Source organism: Mustela nivalis (assembly GCF_964662115.1).
Source record: "Mustela nivalis genome assembly, chromosome: 1".
Classification (NCBI taxonomy): domain Eukaryota; kingdom Metazoa; phylum Chordata; class Mammalia; order Carnivora; family Mustelidae; genus Mustela; species Mustela nivalis.
The window spans coordinates 17,550,039-17,565,463 of NC_139020.1; the positions used below are offsets into that span (position 1 = coordinate 17,550,039).

At 40.3% G+C, this 15,425-nt stretch overlaps 1 long non-coding RNA gene across 1 annotated transcript in view; it reads right to left on the reverse strand.

The window, feature by feature from the left end:
* Window positions 1–13,539, reverse strand: part of LOC309847053 — a 287,109-nt gene extending 273,570 nt beyond the window's left edge. Inside the window, exon 1 of the long non-coding RNA XR_014302281.1 lies at window positions 13,418–13,539. This is a non-coding gene — a long non-coding RNA (uncharacterized lncRNA). The remainder of the gene's footprint in view (window positions 1–13,417) is intronic.
* Window positions 13,540–15,425: the final 1,886 nt, after the last annotated feature.

Genomic DNA, 15,425 nt, shown 5'->3' on the forward strand with positions numbered 1-15,425 from the left:
TGTGAAGGAAGCAGGATAGGGTGGGGATGAAGCAAAGCAAGGATGTGGTTACAGCTGAAGTCTAGGCTCAGCCTGGTCCTACAGGGAGCTTTCCAAAAGGAGTAACACCACAAATATGACCCCACCTTGGGACAAAGAACTAGCTGGGAAGCTGTAGCCATCAGCAGCTAACACAGCACCAGGAAGGAAGACACACACGCTGCCCAGAGAGTTTCTTTTCTGATGTATAATTTTACAAAAGAAAAATAGAACTTCTTATGGATTGATGATCTGGTTTTACTGTCTTAGTAATATACCTATGAATCACATTTCCCATATGTAAACATTTTATGTGAAACAATAAAGCTGCAGCAATTTTGTAATCCACCACTGGACAACTGAAGAGTTATGAAGCAGATGAACATAAAAGGCTAAATGGTGCCTATAAGAAAACCTTAAATTCCCAGCACAGCCTTATCCTGGGAATTCAGTTCTGGAAATCGCATTCCATGAACGATGGCCACTATGCAAATTCCAGGAGATTATACAACTTCCAAATTTTGAGGTGATGCATGGGAGTAATTTAGGAAACTTCTGCAGCTTGTAAGTGACCAGCAGCTTCATCAGCACTGAGGAGAGTTTCTCTTCACCAGGGTAAGGTCTCCCTTCCGTAATGGCAATGGGCCCACTTGAGCAGGGGCTCTTCCAAAGAAGCACAGTAATGGAGGGTGTAATGCTAGATGTTCCTAGAGCAACTGGAGAACACAGGCTTTTGTTGCTTCACTGAAACCTGTTCTCCAATGTCCCAGTGTGCCTTCATTTGTTTTTTCTGTGCCCTTTATATTTAGTGTCTTGAAGGTTACATCGTGCATTCCTCCCTGTTTATATTTCCATTATCATAGACTTCTCGTTCCTCTTTCATGGGATAACCATTAAAGAAAGAAGACAACCTCTCAGGTGGATTCTGTGGATGGATGAATCAGAAATCTTTCCCTCTTGTGCTTGCTGTGTACCTTTAGGACTAAGCCCATCATTTGGGGATACTTTGGTTTGGTCATCAAGGATCTCCCCTGGTCTTCCTTGTAGCTTTGTCAATATGGGGTGATGGATGAGAGCAGAAGCTCTGGAAGGAGTTACAGGCTAGACTTAAAGGGCTGTTGTGGCTCTTTCTATTCTCTCTGCTTCTGTACAGCTACCACGAGCTAGGGGCAGTAAATGGAAGATAAAAAAAGAAAGCCGTATATCTTTTTTTTTTTTTTTTTTTTAAGATTTTATTTATTTATTTGACAGAGAGAAATCACAAGTAGATGGAGAGGCAGGCAGAGAGAGAGAGAGGAAAGCAGGCTCCCTGCCGAGCAGAGAGCCCGATGCGGGACTCGATCCCAGGACCCCGAGATCATGACCTGAGCCGAAGGCAGCGGCTTAACCACTGAGCCACCCAGGCGCCCCGAAAGCCGTATATCTTTCAAAAAGGGAGAGGGGTACTACTGACCACTGTTAGCATACCTTTAAGAATAAAATGTGATGCAGCCCCTGAAGAGCCTCCAATATGATCTTAAAGATGTGAAAATATCTAAATTTTACAGAACACAGCCACCAGTTCATCCATGAAGAAATGAGTACTGAGTCAGTCCTGTGGAATAATCACAAAGGCTCACAATCCACAATCTGCAGAGATGCACCAAGTGTTTCAAAACAACTATTAGGGGAGGCTTTGAGGTCAGATAAAAGGTGTGCCCTCTTCATGAGTCATGAAGGGTGAAGCTGGGGAAGAGTAAGTACAGACTTGAAATTGGGGTTTGGGAATTTTCTTCTGTAGGCCGTTGGCATCATGAGAGCACCAAGCCAGGTTTGAAATTCATCTGCTTCCTTATTTCAGAGTCCTTCACTTTAAACTGTTTAATCTGGAATTGAACTTATGCATATCTCCTCCATTTTATATAGTTTTATCTGGCCAAGACTTAGCTATATTTGGGGTAATACTAGAAAGTTCTTCAGGACCTTAATTTTTTTTTTTTTTAGCAATTCATGTGTCACTTTAGAAAGAAGATATCCATAAAGTCTATTTCCCACTCAATATCTGATTAAAAAATGAGGCACAGAGAGGGTAATGGCTTATCTGAAGTCACACAGCTATTTAGTGGGCAGTTGTAAATCATTGCATAATTTTTTTTCTCTTAATGATTAATTCCTCCTGGCAGGCTACATACTAAGCAGTTAAATTTTCCTTCTGAAGACTCCTTATCCCAGAAGCACTATAAAATCCAACAATACTAACCTACTCATACCATAATATTCCTTTCTTCTGTGTCTGTCTACACCATACCCATTTCCTGGAAAGTTCTCCAACCTATCTCTATATCCATGTTCTACATCTCTACCTTTTAGTGAGCCTTCTGCAGTAACCACAAGATGGGTTACAAACATTTCATCAATACCATATTGTATAACAACCTATTTATGCATATTTCATTCCAACAAGAAGTGCATGTCTTAAATATCTTTATATCCATCTAATACAGTGATTGACAGACTGTAGGTGTTTAATAAATTTGTACTGAATGAATGGATGAGCACATTAATGAATACAAATATGAGCACATAAATAAGCAGTGAGCAGAAGAAACATCTATGCAAGGTTATAGACAGCTTTTGTAAGAGGAGTTAAGAAATGACAATAGCTTATTTAGATAACTAAGAAAGAAGCAGGTTAAGTGCTAGTGCTATTTTTGCTTTCCTGCATAATGTAGCCTACAATTACATCTGATGCAAAAAAAGTAGTTACCTACTGCCAGGTAGGCAGTAGGATCTTCTGTCTAGATCCTGAAGAGTCCAGAACCCAAAGTGCCCACCAAAGTTGTCCAGTACCTGGAACAGTACTTGATATGCGGTAATTTCCCATTGATCATCAATGGGGTAAACAAACATCTAGAAGATTTAGGTTTGTCACAGAAAGTATTTTAGGGAGATAAGAATACAATCACTAACTCTTTACCATCCCAGGGATAGAAGCACAGAAGAAGGCTACTCTCCAGCAATTCCACCCCAAGGCAGAAATCCAACAGAAATAAAAGCATACGTCCACACAAAAACTTGTCCACAAATGATCACAGCAGCATTATTTATAAAGACGAAAATGGAGAAGACAACCCAATGTCCATCAATGATAAACAAAATGTAGTTCATCTATACAAGGAAATTATTTGGCCATAAAAAGGAATGACGTGCTGATACCTGCTACCGCATGGATGAACCTTGAAAACTATGCTAAGTGAAAGAAGCCAGTTACAAAAGACCACATATTATATGATACCATTCATATGAAACTTCCAAAACAAGGAAATCTATAAAGGCAGGAAGTAGATCACTGCTTATGGCTGGTGGGGGTGGAGGGTAACAGCTGAAGGATATGAGGTTTTATTTTAAAGGTGATGAAAATGTACTAAGATTGTGATAATGGTTGCAGCTATCTGTGACTATTCTAATAACCACTGAAGTGTACACTTTAACTGGTGAATTGTATCATATGTGAATTATACCTCCGTAAAGCTGTTAAAAAATGACAAAGAAAGAGAGAGAGGAGGTTGAAAACATCTCAGACTAAAGGCTGCCCATCAGAATCCTTCCAGTGTGTTAACAAGAGTCATTTCAGGTATTCACTGAAGCCGGCCCAGTCTGGGCCCTCATTTCTACCTTGTACATTTCCAAGGCCCCAACCACAGCTCAACAACTATCGCATTGTGAAGTCTTCTTTTATGTATGTGAGGTGGGGGGGGGCAGGAGTGGGTAATGACCAGCTGAACCACATAAAAAGTCCTTGTCCAAGCCACATCCATAGCTTTAATACCAAACTAGCATTTATTGAATGCCCATTATGTACCAAGCACTCAGCATATGTCATTTTTAAGCCTCACTATAACCCTAGGAGGTAGGGTGCATTACTTCATTTCATAGAGGAAGACCTGGGAACGAGTTTAGCTGACTGCACAGTATCACTATGTGGGGACTGACAGACCCAGGTTTAAGACAATGTGTGTGATTCACAGTATCTGTGCTCTAATCACAATTTGCATCCTTAAAGTCTTGCATGGAACAGAAATAAAACCAGCACAAGAGAGGTAATAAAGGAGAGTATGGAATGTCTGATGAAGACAACCTGATTGGTGCTCTAGAATGAAACGGTGATGTGAGGATTCTGTTTTAAAATCCTGCCCCAGGGGCGCCTGGGTGGCTCAGTGGGTTAAGCCTCTGCCTTCGGCTCAGGTCATGATCTCAGTGTCCTGGGATTGAGTCCCAAGTTGGGCTCTCTGCTTGGCAGGGAGCCTGCTTCTTCCTCTCTCTCTCTGTCTCTCTGCTTGCCTCTCTGCCTACTTGTGATCCCTTTCTGTCAAATAAATAAATAAAATCTTTAAAAAATAAAATAAAATAAAATAAAATAAAATAAAATAAAATAAAATAAAATAAAATAAAATAAAATCCTGCCCCAATGAATGGCCTGGACAATGACGAAGAGTTCTCCTGGGTCTGGGACACCTCAAGCGCTGTCTGCTTGAAGAGGGAGCTTTTACATCCTGTTTTGGCTGAGCAAGCAACAGCGTACTCTCAAGTCAGTTCCTTTTGCAGAAGACCTATGCTCTTGTTCCTAATACTAGATGACAGTCTTATTCCAGCAAGACTGAGTGCATCTCTAAAGCCATAGTAACTTTGTGTTAAAATACCAGCTTGCAAGAGAGGACTGGTCACTGGAGATGGCTAATGGTCTTTACGGACCATGTACACCTGAGACAGGCTACAGGACAGAACAGAGCGGAAGGGGAGTCCAAGTCAAACACAGCAGGACATCCTCCCTGAGCCACCAAGCATGTCATCTGTATCCACGGTGATCTCAGCAGCAGCAAATACCTGTGGTGGCTTTCCAGGTGGAACGGAGACAGGCATCTTGGGTGAGACACCGAGAGGTACTTAAAGCAGGATTGGAACATCCAGGGAGCTGACTTCCCAATGAAAAACTGGCTGACAATGTATTAATGTATTTGATTCAGCTGACAATGTCCACCATTCCTCTCTCGCAATTTCGAAAGGCCAATTTCTTGTCATGGGTTCCTTCATGAAACACAAGCTCTTTCTTGCTCGTGCTCTTCTAGATTACTAAATTGAGGTCTGATCAATCAAATCCAGCTTTGCTACCACCTACATGGCAAGGGAGTGTTCGCTTCCCATCTTCCTTTCTTCTCCAAAATCAGGAGCTTCAACTCAAAGAAAGTAAGAAAAGATTCCCTCCACATAAGTCAGAGTAAGCATGTAGACTGGAATATTAAAAGACTGGCATATGGACACACAGAAAAGGAAGCAGGGACCTCTGGACGCTGAAGCTGACACAGACTCATCAGGAAATGCACGCCAGATGAACCCCCATTAAATACGTGTGGCTGGCAGGGCACTTTTGGACTCTAACAGGGTGTATGACTAAGAGACACATGACCCTTTATGGACAAGCTATATTGGGCTAGATAAGAACCTCACTGGATATAGTCCTACCTGGCTGGACTATCATAATAAAAACATTGTAACTGTTTTTAGGTACTTTGTAGCTTTGTCTTTACAACCTACATCAAGATGCCAAAGTTGAGTGTATCAAATTTGGGGGTGATTGCAAAGAATATTGCACATCAAGTATGACTTTAAAGTTATCTCAGTAGAGTAGATAATAATAACACAATGTTATAAAATAATTATTTTAATTGGTTATATTTGGGGCATCTGGGTGGCTCAATTGGTTAAAGTCTCTGCCTTTGGCTTAGGTCATGAGCCCAGGGTTCTGGGATCGAGCCTCACATTGGGCTCTCTGCTCAGCAGGGAGCCTGCTTCCCTCTCTCTCTCTCTCTGCCTACTTGTGATCTCTGTCTGTTAAATAAATAAACAAAATCTTTTAAAAAAAATTAAATTGGTTATATTCTATAACTCAAGTTAACAAAGGGTTATAGATATACACAAAAGACAATATATTTCAGTATGTTTGTATTCTGCAAAAAAATGTCCCATAGAAATCATGTAACATTTTCATTCTAATTACCACCCCCTAGACCCACACTGTCCAAGATGGTACCCACCAGCTCCCTGTGGCTCCTGAGCACTTAAAATGTGTCTTCTCTGAATTGAGATGTGCTGTGAGTATAATATCCACACCAAAGTCCAAAGACAAACGTAAAACAGGAGGTCAAATATCTCATTAATATCTTTTATACTGATCGCATGTTGAAATGAAAGTATTTTGCATAAATCAAGTAACAGAAAATATATTATTAAAATTAAGTTCATTTGGGGGCACCTGGGTGGCTCAGTGGGTTAAAGCCTCTGCCTTCGGCTCAGGTCATGATCCCAGGGTACTGGGATCGAGCCCCACATCGGGCTTTCTGCTCCACGGGGAGCCTGCTTCCTCCTCTCTCTCTCTCTGCCTGCCTCTCTGCCTACTTGTGATCTCTCTATCTCTGCCAAATAAATAAAAGCTAAAAAAAAAAAAATTAAGTTCACTTGTATACCTTTCCTTTTTTTTTCAATATAGCTACAGAAAAGTTTACAATTCTCTATGCAGTTTGCATTGTATTTTCACTGACTGCACTAATTTAGACTGGCATGGCAAATTTCATTGTGCCCTTTTCCTGGCTTGTATTGGACACCCCAAAAATCCCTAGATTCCTAGCTCATCCCTCATCACCGCAGCCTTGAATATCTCCCAATCTGAACACCCTCCACGAATCCTGAGTCTCTTTCACCAAACCTCCCAGAACCTGCGGCCCATCATTAGCCAAGTTCCCCGATGCCGCAGCTCTTCTCTGCACATTTCCTCCCCTTCCTGCTCTAATTCAGTGGTCCTAAACACGTCTATGCATTAGAATCATGTTGGGAATTTTAAATAAATCCATGCCCAGGCCTCGTTTTCAGAATGTTCAATCAGAAACTCTGCTGAAGGGATAAAGTTTCTGAATGTTTCAGTAGCTCATGCACGTGACCCTGATGTGCAGCTGGGATGGAGAACCACCCATGAAGCCTGGGTCAATGTTCCACCTACTCCAGCTCCACATCTGTGCTAGGGAACGTGGCAAGCGAAAAACACACAGCGTGCTGACTGGTCTCCATGCAGACAAACCTGAAGTGGATTTAGAGCTGTCTGGGAATCCTATCATTTTCCCCTTGTCCATGCACTATCTTTAGCTCCCTAGAGAAATAGTCTTCCCCTCTGTCCTCACACTCAGCCCGTGACATTGCTGTCTAGTTAAGTGAAAATATGGAAGAAATTAGTAGCGACCTTCCACAAACTCCCTCCACTGCGTCCACCCACCTGCCTGCATGTCTGTCCGTATATATTCTGCCTTTCCCCTTTACTGTAGCTCAGGCTGTCCAACAGAACTTTCTGTGATGATCAAAATATTCTGTTGGTGCTGTCCAGGAATGTGATCACTAGTCACCAAGGGGATTTGGCAACTATAGCCTATAAGCCACAGTTCAAAAAATCAGATGTTAGGTCTGAGAAGGAAAGAAAGACCTAAAACAACACTGGATGGGTGTCTTAAAACTTCAGCGGGGTGTCCTGTGAATGAACGTGGAGTCACTGGATTTAGCTCTACTCTACATGGTAGAATTGGAACTAAAACATTAGAAGTAAAGAGAAAGCAAATTTTATTTTTTAATTAATTTATTTATTATTGATGTATAATCTACATACAGCATTCTCTTAGTTTCAGGTGTACAATATAATGATTCTACATTTCTCTACATTTCTCAGTGCTCATCACAATACATGTACTCTTGGTCTTTTTTACCCCTTCGTCTTTTTTACCCCTCCATCCCCCACCTTCCCTCTGGCAACTATCAGTTTGTCCTCTGTGTTTGAGCTTTCTCTTTCCTTTATCCATTCATCTGTGGATGGACACTTGGGTTATTTTCATATCTTGGCTATTGCGAATAATACTGCATAAACATAAGAGTGCACATACCTTTTCGAATTGGTGTTCTCATTTTCTTTGGGTAAATACCCAGTAGTAGAATTACTGGATCATATAGTATTCTATTTTTGGTTTTTTGAAGAACCTCCATACTGTTTTCCAAGGTGGCTGCACCGATTTGCATTCCCACCAACAGCGCACGAGGGTTCCTTTTTCTCTGTAACCTTGCCAAAACTTACTTGTCTTTTTCATATTGGCTATTCTGACAGGTGTAAGATGATATCTCATTGTGGTTTTGATCTGCATTTCCCTGATGAGTGGTGATATTGAGCACCTTTTCATGTGTCTAGTGGCCATCTGCATGTCTTATGAAAAAATGTCTATTCAGGTCCTCTGCCTATTTTTAATTGGATTATTTGTGCTTTTTGGTGTTGAGCTATATAAGATCTTTACATTTTTCAGATATTAACCCTTTATTGGATATATTATTTGCAATATTTTCTTTCATTCTGTAGATTGCTTTATGGTTTTGTTATAGTTTCCTTCACTGTGCAAATTTTATTTTGGTGTAATCCCAGTAGTTTATTTTTGCTTTTGTTTCCCTTGCCTGAGGAGACAGATCTAGAAAAATGTTTCTACAGCCAATGTCAAAAAAATTATTGCCTATGTGTTCTTCTAGGATTTATATGATTTCAAGTCTCACATTTAGGCCTTTAATCCATTCTGAGTTTATTTTTGTGTATGGTGTAAGAAAGGGGGTCCAGTTTCATTCTCTTGCATGTAGCTTCCAGTTTTCCTAGTACCATTTGTTGAAGAAAATGTCTTTTCCTCATTGTAGACTCTTGCCCCCTTTGTTGCAGAAGAGGTAACTTTCAGCTCAATAAATAAAATAAACATAAATAAATAAATATAAAAATAAATAATAAATAAACAAAACAAAATAAAAAAGCAATAAAAACATTCTAGTGAAATTTCTATGTTTCTGGAAGGTAGTTCCTAATAACAGGAAATAAGAAAGCAGACATCAAATCATTGTCTCAAGAATACTGCAGGTGACAGACCTGCATCTTCCGAGGATCAAACAGGTGATTGAGCTGGGTTCCAATTCCCAAGTTTTTAGAAAAATAAGCCAAGTTTAGATGAGGAAAAATAAGACCACTGCATAAAGTACGGTTGGCCTCTGTGTCCCACTGTTTTCATGACTCAGATCTGGTGAGAGGTCTAGATGAGATGAAACGAGCATGAGATGTAGGGGGGTAGGGCCAACATTTGCCCATAAAGAGTCAGAGGACTGGATGCAAGTCACCCCCCTTCTCTGGGTTGCCAATGTGTCCTCATCGTAGAAAGGCTTGGCCTACAGGAGCACTACATCTACCTCAGTTCTAAACACTGTCATTCTGTGTTCTTTTTCAACTCACAGGAACTGGGAAAGAGCTGGAGATGGATGGGAGGAGGCGGTCACGGGATGTTACAAGATCGGGGAGGGGGCACCTGGCATGTTCAGAGTAAAGGAAAACCATTTTAAATCAGAGTCTACCTCACCAGAGAAATGAAAGACAAGGTCCCTCAGGGCCAGCCATCCAACATCTTCTCTTCCAGTAGGTAGAAGGTGAGAGAGCTCCAAGCTTGAAAAATCAGGATGAAATTGCCACTTACACAGAGAACTGCTTCTCAATCCCAAGGGAGGATAAAACCTGAGGTCATGCTGTGTTTTGGTTCATGGAGACTAAAGGTTACATTGGATGGTTATTGCTGAAGACTAATTCCTAATGAGAGAATGCTCATCACTGTGCTTCCTGGAGCTCCTCTGTCGTGGCTAAAAGAATTATCTCTTATGCATATCATTTAGGTGCTGAATTATTGAGACTAAGGTGACAGTATTAAAGACTTGAGTTACTCCAACTGTTTCTAATATCTTGGCCTACCTTCCTCTACACACATATCACCTGCATAGGCCTGTTGGAGTTGTTTAGATATTTTGGTGGAAAAGCACCAAACCATGATGATACAATCTGAGGAAAAAGAGAAAAATATTTCCCAGTAGCTCCCAAAGAGTTGAGGCTAAAATGTAAAATACTACAATGGAGTTTCAGCAAATCTATGACTTGTTTTCTTACATAGGCCAAAATCAGTACTGAATTTGGTATTTTCAAAGATTTAAGCCATGGTTGATGCTAGGGCTCTAGAATCATCCAAAAACCAAGACTTGTGTTTTCACCATTTCCCCTGTTGATTTCCACCTTATTTTATTCTTCTTCTCCAAAAGGCAATGGTCTGCCTGGTTCCCTTTTTTATTTAGTATAAATCTCTTACTAGGCTCACAAAGTCACTAGAACAAGGTGGTTATTGGACCCTAAGCTCTGTGAAGTTTAGATAACAGAACCTGTTTTCACTTGCTAGTTGGAAAATAGAAATGACAACATTCCTTTTTTAGATAGGGCTCCCTAACCTTTCCTTTATTTTTCTTTTTGGTACAATAACAAGGGCTGACAGCGCCTCTTGACACCATTAGCAGTAAATGAATTTTTCAATAAAGACTAACAGAGAAAAACTATGGGAATTTAGAGGTGGTTTTCTTTCTTTCTTTTTTTTTTTTTTTTTTGTTTTTTGACCCAGAGAGCTATAATTTCTCATGTCTTTACTTTCCATGTATTCTTTATGAGAAATTTCAGCAAAAGCCTCTTAAAATTAATCCAATAGCTGTCTCTTCAATTTTTTTTTCCTGGAAGGCTTTGCTCATCGATGGAGAGGTCCTGGCCACTCTTAAGGGCCCCTACCCAGGAAGATGAAAGGCAGTACAGTGAACTCAAGTTTTATCCTGAGGCGTATCTTTGTGAACTTAGCAATACTTCCTCCTTTTTACATGAGGAACTTGAAAGAGAAGCAGGCTCAAATGTGAATTGGATTCTAACCATTTCTCCCCCAAACTGGGAAGACGCTGGTCCTATACTCACATTTGTGTATTACAAATATTCAAAGACTCTAATGAGGTCTCTTCCATATAACATACATTATAACTCCTATTTTAAACTTTCAGGATGCTTTTTATGGCATCTGTTATGCCCCACTTTAAAATGTCTGTCAACCTATTATTTCTACTTTCTTCCTTTATTAATCTATCTTCAAGGTCATGTGTGGAAGCACATTTTAGCGGCAAGAACCCATCCGCTTTGACAAAGACCTACACTATAAACCTTCATTATTGCAAGGGTCTAAAAAAAAAAAAAAAGTCCAAGGGTCCATTAAAATGCCTTCAAAGCAGAGTTCCCTAAAACTATTTGGGGCAACACTAGTCTCAGGAGTTAATGCAGTAAACAAAAATAAAAACAGGGGAGAGAGAGAGATGCTGTATAAAGAGCTATAAAATTCAAACCGCATGGCAACATTTTTAAGGGTGGTAGCATTCTAAAATAAAGATGCATATTTAATTTCTTTGGACCACATATTTCTCAAACCTCTTTGATTACAGATATATTTCTGTTTACAAACTGAACACTTAGTAACATACTGCTTTACAAGGTTTCCCCAGTACACAGTTCGAAATTGTGGTAAAAGACATTATTCTTCCCATTTTTCAAGGATCATTATTCTAGCTCATTCACGTATTGAAAAATGACCTTGAGATAGAAATGTAACTCATGTCCTTCTCACACTGCATTTACAGGAATATTTATGGTTCATCTCCCAGACACCACATCTCTAAGTGACGAGTTGGTGGTTATAAGTAAACACAAGACAGCTCTGCTCTTTTGTGATATCACGGTAACTTCATCTGAATAGTTCTCAACTCATCTGCTGGGGACAGCTGCTAATCACCACAGACCACCGCCCCATTGCATCGCCATGATTTATCTCCCATTCACCACCCTTTGGTCTTCATAGACCATGTTCAAGTTCCTTCCTATTGTATGTACTTCCTATCCCTGTCTCCAAACAAACTAAAAATCAAATGTGTTACTTCCTTCACTAATATGTAAAGAATGGTGTCCAGGTGAGACAGAACTGTATAGAAATCCCTTCTCCTCCACCCCCTTCTGGTGGGGTTAACCCCACTCACCTCCTCATTTGTGGCATGGGAGGTGAACCCAACACAATCACAGGCCTTCAGTGAGATCCTGCATGTAAATTCCTCATCTTGGCACACAGCAATCCTTTAGTCTTATTAGGAATGTGGTGTCCTACCATGTCTTTTCACTAACTTTTTATAAATCCCATCCATGGTCGTGCCTGAAACTTCTGCCAATTCTCCCTATTCTTCCCAATCAATTCCAACTTTTCACCCTCCAATTTTCCCTACATCTTCCCCACTGACAGACCTTCTTTGAGAAATGTCAGAATCTGTCAGATTGATTAGGACCCTGTCATGAGTGGTAATAGCCCACTGCTGCCCATTCCATCTGACCTAAATTCTTCAGTTCTCAGACATTAACTGTGCCCCCCACAGCTAACTCCCCATTACCAGCCCCATCATGAACACTCTCGATATATTTACATGGTCCTTCCTTAGAATAGCCTCCTTCTTGCTCCCTATTCTTTTCTTTTTATCAAATCCGCTGCAAAAAAACCTTCTTCCTGATGTCCCTGATTAACCCTTTCAAGTGCTATAGGTTTATGACTCTCATTTTCTTTTGATGCATTCATATACATACACAGGAATACTTAACACAAAGTTGTACTTACTGATATGTCTTCCACTATGCTGTTCTTTTTAAACTTAAGTTGAGATATAATTTACACATAACAATGCATTAGTGTTAGGTATACAAGATGACTATATATACACACACGTATAAATATATGTGTGTGTGTATAAAAAATGAAACTGATTACCACAGTAAATTCAGATAACATCTATCACCACCATAATTACAACTTTTTTTTTCCTTTTTTTAGGTAGGTTCCATGCCTAGCGTGAGCTCATGACCTGGAGATCAAGACCTGAGCTGATATCAAGAGCTAAATGCTTCACCGACTGAACCACCCAGGCACCCCTTTGTGATGAGAACTTTTAAGATCTACCCTCTTATATACAATACCATATCGTTAATAACAGTCACTGTTCACTATGCCTTTTTCCTCCCCAGATATTTTTCTTACATAAACATAAGCTCTTTAAGGGGAGTGAATGTATCAGGTTTTTATCCTTCCCACAGTAGAAGTGTACAAATATTTGATTGATCCACCAATGCAAAAGACTTTCATTCCCAGGAGTTCTATTTACTTTAATGGGAATAAATATCACATGGGACATTTGGGGGATACAGCAAAGTCAAGTGTTTGCTTAGGGACAAAAGCTATATACTGAAAGCCTATGAAGCTTTTATTTGTTAGTTAGTTGGTTTGTGTGCTTTGTCATTCAGGATGTTGTTTATTTATAAAACGTGTTGGTGAATACTTAAAGCATATCTGCCTAGAACCTTCCCAATCATTTTAGGGTTAGGTAACACTTCTCTGGCTATCGTCTTCACTAGGATTTTGAAAGTTGAGTTACTTACCAAAGATTCTAGAACTTCTCTCTCCTTAAAGAGGTGAACTGAAAGGACAATCCTAAGTATGATTTGTGTGGAGATAAAGAGGTCTTCAGCACCTTGCAGCAGAACATCCCTCAGCTTCAAAGTCTGTCACCCTGTGGAGTGCTGGCAATGGCCCCAGGCCATGGCAAGCTGTGGCTTCTGGCAGCTGCTGGGGGAGTGACTCCTCTTCACCACGTGATGTAATCTTCCATTCTGCAGGAGGGACCAGCCCTGTGAAATCCTCTCAGCACCCCTGGCAAGCAGCCCTTCCAGTCCTTTCCATCTGCAAAGAGGATGTCACAGACTTGCAACATGCCCTTGGGAGTGGTCAAGGTTTTGCCCAATTCTTAGCATATCACTTAATTCTACAGCTCCGTACCTTTTTCTCCCACTCAAGAAAGCATACTGGAATACAAATGAGTAGGCTGATAAAAAAGTCACCTTGAATCTGTTCTCATTTATGGTTGTTTTTTTTTTTTTTAAGTAAATCATTCACGAATTTGGGACTTTTATTGGCAACATATTACTTAGGGACCCACCTAAGTAACACTGGGTTGACAGCTACTGTGCTAACTGCCAACCCCTGGCAAGGTCGATGCAAGGTCAAAGGAGGACTATCTCGGTCACTAAGTGACAGCTAATGTGAATAGCTATTCTCTCAAGAAAAGGGAAATGATTTCTATGATCAGTCAGGCACTGTATTAGGCACCTTCTGAGTTGGGCACTATACCACCTGATGAGGGGGGATTTTCAGTAACAGGGCTCTGGTGGCTTCCATAACTATTTCCAAAACTGATGTGTAGCCATCAAGATTTCTCAAACCCTGAACTCTTTTCCACCATCACATATTGCTGCCCTATTCAAATTTCCTGAAGAAACAAATTGGTGTAATTTTCATACAGTCTCCATTAAATCTTCCTGCTACTGGATTGATTTTTTACAATTCCTATCTCTCGGGTAGGCATGTATGGCCTATTCTTTCTTGTTCTTCCCCCTCCCCTTTTTATTCAATAAGATAAGGGAATATTCTGTTAAATTAGTCCTTGTAGAAACCTCGGAATCACCACCATTATTCAAAAAAGCTATGCAAGTCAGCTGTCAATAATGGTGCCCCAGTGAACACTTGATTTTTGTTGTCCCATTGAGTTACTACTGAATTATACCAAGTCCATTTGCAAAGCATGATTTACTTGAATTTTTTTAAGACTTTATTTATTTATTTGAGAGAGAGAGGGAGAAGGCACATGAGCCGGGGGTTGGGGGGGACAGACGGAGAAGCAGACTTCCCGCTGAGCAGGGAGTAGGACGTGGGGCTCGATCCCACAGCCCTGGGATCATGAACTGAGCTGAAGGCAGAAGCTTAACTGACTGAACGGCCCAGACATTCCAGTGACTTACTTGAATCTGACCCCTGCCTCTGAAGTAGTTTTGTGTGATTGCAGAGAACTCATTTTAAAGGCCCATGAATGAAGGCCCATGAATGACTGAAAAAAAGGGCAGGTGAAATGTCTCATTCTCTGCCTACAGGCAGGTCTGTTACACAGGTGTAGTCAACTGCAGGTAAGTTAAGTGCTAATTATTCATTTAAAAAATTTTTTACGTCCACTCATTAGAAAGAAAAAAAAATCTTCCTATGTGAAAAACTGCACTCATTATTGAGAGAAAATACTTTATGATGAAAAGCTTGAATGCTATTTACAGGTTAGAATTCTGTAGATATTGAAGGCTGCAATGAAGATAAAGAAATAATAATGCCCTTTCGTCAGTGAGAAGGTAGAGAGAAAGATGAGAGAGAATACATTTCAAGATCTACTTCTGGTCTACAAAGAGGAATCAGCATGAAGTTCTAGAAGGGAAGACAGGTTAAGAGGCATGTGAAACTCTCAAGTATGTCATAGTGCCATCACAGGGAAAACCAACTCTATAAGCTTGATTGTGGCCTTTTAGATTCCAGAATTGTGAGAAAATAAATTTCTATGGTATGGACTAG